This window comes from Polistes fuscatus, unplaced genomic scaffold (genome assembly GCF_010416935.1).
Source record: "Polistes fuscatus isolate 324 unplaced genomic scaffold, CU_Pfus_HIC Scaffold20, whole genome shotgun sequence".
Classification (NCBI taxonomy): domain Eukaryota; kingdom Metazoa; phylum Arthropoda; class Insecta; order Hymenoptera; family Vespidae; genus Polistes; species Polistes fuscatus.
This window is the reverse complement of record NW_025113097.1, coordinates 2,965,869-2,975,109: the sequence shown is the minus strand read 5'-3', so window position 1 is coordinate 2,975,109 and position 9,241 is coordinate 2,965,869. Positions and strand designations below refer to the sequence as shown.

General features: G+C 29.7%; 1 long non-coding RNA gene across 1 annotated transcript; it reads right to left on the bottom strand.

Annotated features, from left to right (window-relative positions):
- Positions 1 to 3,975: 3,975 nt before the first annotated feature.
- Positions 3,976 to 8,923, bottom strand: LOC122517469. The gene is made up of 2 exons (XR_006303865.1): positions 8,804 to 8,923; positions 3,976 to 4,040 (listed from the first exon to the last, which is right to left on the bottom strand). It is a non-coding gene; the product is annotated as an uncharacterized LOC122517469 (long non-coding RNA).
- Positions 8,924 to 9,241: the final 318 nt, after the last annotated feature.

The window sequence follows — 9,241 nt, the reverse complement described above, 5'->3', positions numbered from 1 at the left end:
TTATACTATATATGAGCCGTTTATTTTGAAAGTGACCTAACTCCATATAATCTTAAATTGAGATATTTAAAGGTTTGCGTTTCAATGCAATTCAAAATATACGTAAAGAATGACAATGAGTTATGTTGCTTAAGTGTATCTAAAGGTGTTCAATTTACAGTTCCTATTAAAATAATGGCAATTATTAAGTGAATAATATGCGTTTTCTTACCAAGAATGGAGTTAGGCCACTTTCAAAATTAACAACCAGATTCGTTATAAAATTTGAAGGAACCGAAGTCCACTCAACACAATTTAAGATGCTTCAAATTGCGAAAAACAATACTTAGTTTATTTTATATATCTTTATAACACTTTAAAAACATCAATTATGTGATTCGAAACATTTTTTACAAACATAAATTACAAAACAATTTTTTATTTTTTTTCATTTTGTTTATGTGAAAGGGGTTTAAAGAAATCACGATGTTCCGGTGGTATATATCGTAATAAGTCAATTATGTCCTTGAATTTTGCGGTTGTAATTTGTCTTATATTTTTATACAGTGGTGTCAATACAATATTTTCTAACTTTCTTGGTCTACCCCGACGTGGTATTAAATTCAGGACTTTCAAATTTTCGTTCTCATTCATTGATGTCTTATAGAAAATTTGATACGGTTCATTTTTGACAAAACGCATCCAACATATTTTTAACCAGTTTAAATAAAAAGCATTATAATAAATAAGGAGATAAACAAATAAATTGACCGAGTTCGTTTATGTTACGTATTAATAATAATAGATTTTTGTTTTAGATATCTATGCTATTCAAATCGGAATTAAAAATTGATTCTATTACAAAAATATTGGAAACGATTCTGCCTACTTTCTGTTTCGGATTTTGTTATTACAATTTGTTATGGAATCGTGTGATTGTTCGTATTTTCTACAAAATATCGATTTACGTTTTTTTTTTATAAAAGAAAAATACACGTACGTTATAATAATTATTTATACGTTTTTGGTTATACGTCATTGGTTTATGGCAATTTCATCATACGTCATCGAAACAATTCATTTACTTTTTTGTTTCATTAATTTCATGATAGTTATTGCATTACTCGGACAAGTAAGTGTCGTTGCGATTCATTTTTAATTAACTATGATATGAGCCGTTTATTTTGAAAGTGGCCTAACTCCATTTAACCTTAAATTGAGATACTTAAAGGTTTGCGTTTCAATGCAATTCAAAATATACGTAAATAATAACAATGAGTTATGTTGCTTAAGTGTATCTGAAGGTGTTCAATTTACAGTTCCTATTAAAATAATGGCAATTATTAAGTGAATAATATGCGTTTTCTTACCAAGAATGGAGTTAGGCCACTTTCAAAATGAACAACCAGATTCGTTATAAAATTTGAAGGAACCGAAGTCCATTCAACATAATTTAAGATGCTTCAAATTGCGAAAAAACAATACTTATTTTATTTTACATATCTTTATAACACTTTAAAAACATCAATTATGCGATTCGAAACATTTTTTACAAACATAAATTAGAAAACAATTTTTTATTTTTTTCATTTTGTTTATGTGAAAGGGATTTAAAGAAATCACGATGTTCCGGTGGTATATATCGTAATAAGTCAATTATGTCCTTGAATTTTGCGGTTGTAATTTGTCTTATATTTTTATACAGTGGTGTCAATACAATATTTTCGAAGTTTCTTGGTCTACCCCGACGTGGTATTAAATTCAGGACTTTCAAATTTTCGTTCTCATTCATTGATGTCTTATAGAAAATCTTATTCATTTTTGACAAAACGCATCCAACATATTTTTAACCAGTTTATTGGTTCTCCGTTAGAATTCTTGACCCTTTTAAAAATTGCGTCTTCTAATAATTTTGTTGATACAAATCTTCTTGTCTCAGTTCATGTACAATAAAGTTATTACCTTTCCGACACTTTTTGATAATACTGTAATACTCTCGGGGGACAAACAGTAAATTATTTTTTTTTAATGCCATTTCTATCACACCCAAAATCTCTACTCCTAATGGAGTTAGGCCACTTTCAAAATAAACGGTTCAGTGATTCAACTAACTCTGAAAACTTATGTGTCCAGAATTACCGTATTTACTCGGAATATAAAAAATCTTAAATGCTTTATTGATAGATAATTTGAAGCTGTACATGTTACCGTGGGTAACCAGAAAAAAATGAAAAATGGAGTTAGGCCACTTTCAAAATAAAAGGCTCATATATATGTAATGGTACCATATTGCAAGTCTCCTATAAGTGGAAGAGTCACAGATAAAATGAAACAAAAAACCTTTTCCTGCATAATGTTTTATGTACAATCAGTTAATCATTGAACTTAATTATACAGAATGCTTTGAATAAAGTTTTCCATGCAATTATTTCATTAAATACTCGTTATTTAAAATAATGTTACAAATAGAATTTATTTTATTTCGAAGGAAAAGATCTTTTATTGATATTTTATTCGTTAAAAGAAGTTCAGTAATACGAAAAAAAGCATTGAATCGTTTAAGATTATATAATACATTATCTGCATTCATAGTTATATTTAGTGACAAGAAACTTCCTTCGTGATTAATCGAATCGACTAATCCTTCAAGCCCCTAAACTCCAAACTATGCTTTAATTATTGCTCAATCTCGTCGTATCCAACCCCAATCCATCAGCACAACCTTGAAAGTAACTTTAGACTTTCCTTTACAGTTCGTTCTTCACAATCAAGGTTAGATTTGTACGAATAGTTTATTATATATTCCAAACGTAAGTAAATTGATTCTAAACTTGCCTTTATTAGACATTTAGAAATTGTTTTTTATTTCATTGATTCGAAGAATGACGTATAATAAACTATCGTAAGTTGAATTGTTATCGAAAAAAAAAAAAACGCGTAATGTTTTAGTGGCAATAATACTAATTACGATAGAGTTACATATTCATATAAAGGATTTATAGTAATACTTTATTATAAATAACTGAACATTTATTTAAAGTATCGACTGAAAACGTTCAAAAATACTAAGCCGATAATCGAACCTTCCTAAGGATTGACAGTACCTTCTAGAACGCTTAAAATCGATTAGTTTTTTCAATTAACTATTATCCATTGAGTAATTGAACCTAGTTTTCTTATTTACAGATTAAACAAATATTTGATACGTTAGTTTATATCAAACACGAAAATAATTGATGGATGAAGATTATTTTAAACAGTTTACTTTACTTCATTAAAAAATAAAAAAGAAATAAAAAAATAAAAAAATTCTATCGCGGAAATATAATAATCATCATTCATTTACTATAAATAAACAATTAAACCTTCAGACACCTTAACTATTTTAATACTAAACTTATTTTTAGAATAAACTCGTAAGAACATTATTTAAATCATTAAACAGGTTTATAAATCACGATTAGAATAACGCGATCGATAATGATCAAACATATTCGTAGTTGAACACAAACCTTTCTTCGTATAACGTTTGAAAGACCTACTAACATTTCACGAAGGCTGAAAAAAGAAAAGCAAAGGTGTGCCTTTGATTCGAATACAATTTCCTTCGTGAATATTTAGAATCGTTTCGTGGGAAACTCGATCGTAATGCCGATCAATCGTGACATTTTTACAAACTTGACCCTAACGTAGTTCTCCAACTGCATTAACTATGCGATCGTAACTAGCGCTCAAAGTATTCCAGTAATTTAATATTCAATTATATTATAGATATATAAATGTTTCTACTAAACTTTGAGCTTGTTACTTAATACGTAAGACCCGGCAAAATACAATGTGTAAACTTTAAATTTTTAAAATCTTTCTTATGTTTCCTGATCTACCTTACCGACCAGACTCTCTCCCTCACTCACTCATTGTGCAATCACTAGCACAATGACAGCCGCCAATAAGGGAAAAACTTAAACTTATCACTAAATTTTACAAATGAGTTTCTTTAAAGTTCTAACACATATTTATTAAAAGAAAACCAAACACAGATCCATGGAGATTGTTGTTCTCTGAAACAGATATTATCATTAATAAAATATTTGACAAATTAAAAATTTACAAAATCTTTGCTACATCTCAATAAATATTTGAAGTTATATATTCGTTATAAAATTTAAAATAATTATATTTCATATTTAGTGTTTATATGTGTGCCTTCAGAAATGCTGTTATACATATATTTAAAAAGGCATCCAGAAAATCAAAAAGGTGTGATGTAAAATCCAACGATGATCACCTGTAACAAAAAGCAAACTATATTAGTCATACAGTCAAGTGATACAATAGCCTGACATATAAGTAGTCCAATTCACAGATGCACTTTTCATTTGAATTCCTTATTTACTTTTATCCAATCTCTATTTACCGTTTGTAAAATAAAATTAAATTTAAACCCGTGACTTTACATTAAAAATATGATTAATTAAGAAACAGGAAAAGTACAAATATTATAATAAGTTACTAATAAAAATAACATTCTATTAAATATTATAAAATACTTTTAAATTACGTTATATACAAAAGAAAAATTGCAAATTTAATAAAATACAATCGCAGTAAAAAATCTTAAAGACGAAACAAGAAAAAAGAAATGAATGTAATATTTACTGAACGTTAATCAAACTTTAAAATTTAATAATACGAGAATTTTAATATTTTTAAATCTAACTAAGTAAAAACTTATGCACCTTTTTTGGACGATCTGGACACAAAATTGGTGTCCCAAGGAGATGGAATGATCCATCATCTCAAATTACAACTACAAATTAATGACGAGCATAAAAATAATGCAATAAAATATAAAATATGACTAAAGAGCTGTTCTCGAAAAGTTCGAACTTGCTGTTGAACTTTTGAAAATAACTCCATAGTATATGTAGTTGCCCTCTTCAGCCACATTTAAGTGGGGGCCTCTTCGGCAATTAGCCTCTTCGGCATTTAGCCTCTTCTTTCTTCATCCCTGAAAACTGCATTGGACAATTTCTACGTTCGAGCAAGATAAGATATCTCGTACCTTTTTAGCAAATTAACTCGTATTTTGTTTGATAATTCTAATTCTCAATTATTAAAAAATTAATTTACATATTCCGTTAGTTATTTAAGCTCATGGACCATCAATGAACTTAGAGTTTATTGACATATACACGAGCACAATTAAACGAATGTCCAAGCAGATAATTATCGATGACCTAATAACACGTCGCACTTTTAATATCAAAAAATAAAATACAATTGAAATAAATAATGCAATAAATGTTATGCATTTTCTTGCAATATTTTAATTTCATTCATTCGTTATATTTCTAATTGAGAAAATCGCGATTGTGCGAAGTGTTAATATTACAATACTTAAAACTAAGTATCAAATGGATCAAAGTATTTGCGAATTTGTTCGACTCTATCTCGTTCGAGATAGAATCGAAATAGAAATAAATCTTTCAAATCGTTGCAAATTCCTTTGAATCTCATGATACATAATAAAGATTACAGAAGAGTTACAAAATAAATTTACAGAGCAAGCATAATAGAATGAATAAAAAAAAATTTTTGTAACAATTCTGTATAAACCCGGAGGCCAAATTTCCACTCCGGAGTGGAAACAAACCTAATGCCTTTCCCGGGCCCTACCTGCTTAAAATTAAAGTGTTCACATTCGCTCAGAGAAATATGCTATCTGCCTGCCAATTACCCGTATTAAAAAAGTGCAAACATACATGCATACCCACCCACTCACTCCACGATTCTCTCACATACCACCAGGGTGCAAAAGCCTAAACTAGAGAGCATGCCCCGGGGCACCTCCGACACCCTAGTTCAAACGCGTGTTTTCTAAACTTATGGGAGTACGTACCAATGCTGTAATCGACTGCCAAGGCTAATGATTATTGCAATGATGACTAAAGCAAAAATACTGGTACATACTAGTATATATGCATACTAGTAATATACAAGTATATCAAAGTTTCCACAAATAAATGCGGTAACTCTACTATTCAAAACGATTCGAAAAAAAAATGAGAAAAATTTAATATAAATAGAAAAATACAACCATGTGTATTTTTCATATTACACCTAACTCTAGGTGTGCTATACTAAGTATTACTTTAAATATTAAATAATTTATTAATTAAAAACTATCACGAAACGATGTACAGTACACTACCTAATACGCACACACATGTGTAAAGTACATCGTGCAATCACTAGCACAATGACAGCCGCCAATAGGGGAAAAACTTAAAACTAAACCTATACCAACTGTTTCTCACCTATACGAGTAGCACCTGGGCACACGTATAGATGAGAACGCAGAAAGAATAGGGGGGAGAAACGGGAGATTAGTACATTAGAAGCTGAAAATCCTGATCTAAAAAATATGATTAAAAACACATATATACATAACATATAAATATACATTTTATAAAAATTCATCTAAGCGACTAAGGACTCTACAATTTATTTGATAAAAATATCTTTTAATATCTTTTAATATATTTCAAAACCTCGGACGACTCCTTTCATTAAGTTGGCTGTTCTAATAAAAGAACTGGGCTTTGAGCCAACACTTAATTGCTAGAATCTATCCGTCGCGAATGAGTTTGTCTTCTTGCTCATTTATTTATAATATCGAAGTATCGATATATTAAAATTAATCGCGATTAGATAAACTAAGTACGGAGCAATGCATGTAAGACATTTATTACATGCTTTTCTGAACGAAAACGAGTAAATAAATGCTCGATTTCATCCCTACTAACCACGAACAAAACACGTAATTAAAAAGAAAGTGCATTAATCAATTGCATTATTAATTAAATGAATTTAACCGGTGAGACAAGAAAACCTATCCTGAACTAATATAAAATATACAATTCAATATACAATACAATATACAATTTTCATGAGTAACTCTTAGAAAGGAATTACTCATGTGCTCGTCACTAATTTATTGGAATAATTACAACCAGTAACTCGTGCCGATTAGGACCTTTCATCCTCGACATGATTGAGCACCGGAGGGACTTTAAATTTTTTGACTCACTGCGTAAGAAGTTCTACGATGGCTCCAAAACACTCCTACTTCGCAGCAAGTATCGTAGTCTGACGATCTAAGAATGTCTCGATTTGGTATTGAAGAAAATCCATCCAAGATCCATCGAAGGTCCATCGAAGATCCATCGAAGATCCATCGAAGATCCATCGAAGATCCATCGAAGAATTCATTCCACATCTTTGCAAAGTAAGGAAATCCACTGTCTTATCTGTTACATAAAATAGAACATAACGATAAGTTATCTGCAATATAATCCAAAATCATATAAAATAAAATCGAATAAAATGTAAATAAAAATAGATACTTACAATGCATTCCAATGGGATGAAATTCAATTGCACCATGGCGATGCACCTCGCGTGAATCTAAAAACGCGTTATTAACGAAAATAAGAAACTATAGATGAGTTTCTTATCGCGAAACCGAAATTTTATTATACGGCGAACAACACTGATTCTAATTCGCGTTTGATTTTAATTTGTTTTACGCCCGATCACTGATTCTACACAACTAATTCAAAGACTGCTTTGCACACAGTCAATGCAAGTAGAAAAATCTTCATTGATGCACTGATTCTAATACGCGATTTTCCGTGATTTTAATTATATTTAACGATACAACACTCCCGTATATTGCTTCGCGCACGATAGCAATGCACGAACACTTGCAACACTTCACAAACACAATTCACAAACACTTCCAACACTGATATATTCCCATGATGATCTGAAACAGAAATAAAAACGAAATTATAAATATCGTTTTTGTAAGTAAAAAAATTATTATAATTATTGAGAAAGTGTTTAAAATGAAAATATACTTACGTTTATTCTTCATTGATGAATGCACGATGGGTATCCTACCCTTAGGATGACGATGAGCACACGTTTAAACCGAATAAAAGAAACTTACGGAGTTTCTTAACCGAGCAAACGAAACTTTAACATGCGACGATCAACACTGACTTTACTTTCCGATTCTTTTGTATTTTATTTTTACGATGCAACACACGAGTACCTCATTGCCTACGCGCTCGATTGCAATGATATTCTGAAACAGAAAAAGAAAAAGAACAACTAATGTCATTGTCGTAATTAAAAACCATTGAAGTTATTATAGAAATTTTTGATAGAAAAATATACTTACTTTTAGTCTTCATTGATGACTGCAGGATGGGTATCCTACCCTTAGGATGACGATGAATAAAATAAAATTAAAGAAAAACTCTGTAAAGCTGAAACATACTAAAGATTATATTATAGTACAATATTCCCTGTAAATCATTCCTGAAGGCAGGGCACACTTTAAAAAATATTCTATCATAAAGAATTAAAATTATTAAAAGTAAAAGTTAAACAATATTTATGGAATTTATCAAAGTATGCAACTATTTGTTTGATAGTGCTTGCTTTGTATTTTAATATACAAACCCAAACAATATCAGTTGCCTAAATCTTATTACTTGTGTAAAATTGCATATAAAATATAAAATATTATAAAAAACTGTTAATAAAAATCTTTAAAGAAGTCTAAAGAAGACAATAACTGTAGTAGTAAACTCAATAAAGAATAACTTAACAAGTGTATCAATTGTTATACTGTCCAATGTTATAATAAACTTTTTAAACGATTAATTCAATAATGATGAGATTAGAAATAAAATTATTAAATTGATTATATATATATATATATAATAAATCACGTTCGTTAGATCTTTACTTGTCGAGGGACGGAAGAGGAATGATGATCTCATACTGTTTATCCTTGAGAGTGTCTAACGTTCGGTGCTTGGCTGTTTACGTTTTGTTTTCGGTTGTCTTTCTTCTGTTTTCACCTCGAGAAATACCTACAAATATACATACACATTCATAGTTGCTTGTAGGTGAATGTTTTGTTTTCTTTCTCTCTCTCTCTCTCTCTCTCTATCACTCTCGTTCTCACTCTTTCTATACATTTCTATATAGCTTTAAAAAAGAATAACGCTTACCTCGACGAATATGAAGATAAAAAAGAGCAAACACTATTATTAGAACGGGTATATGAATTCGTTCTGGACTCTCCAATGCTCGGAAATCTAAGAGAAATAAAAAATAAAATTACATTAGTACAATATAAAGAAAATCAAAAACATGAGTACGAGTGGTTATCCTATACTTA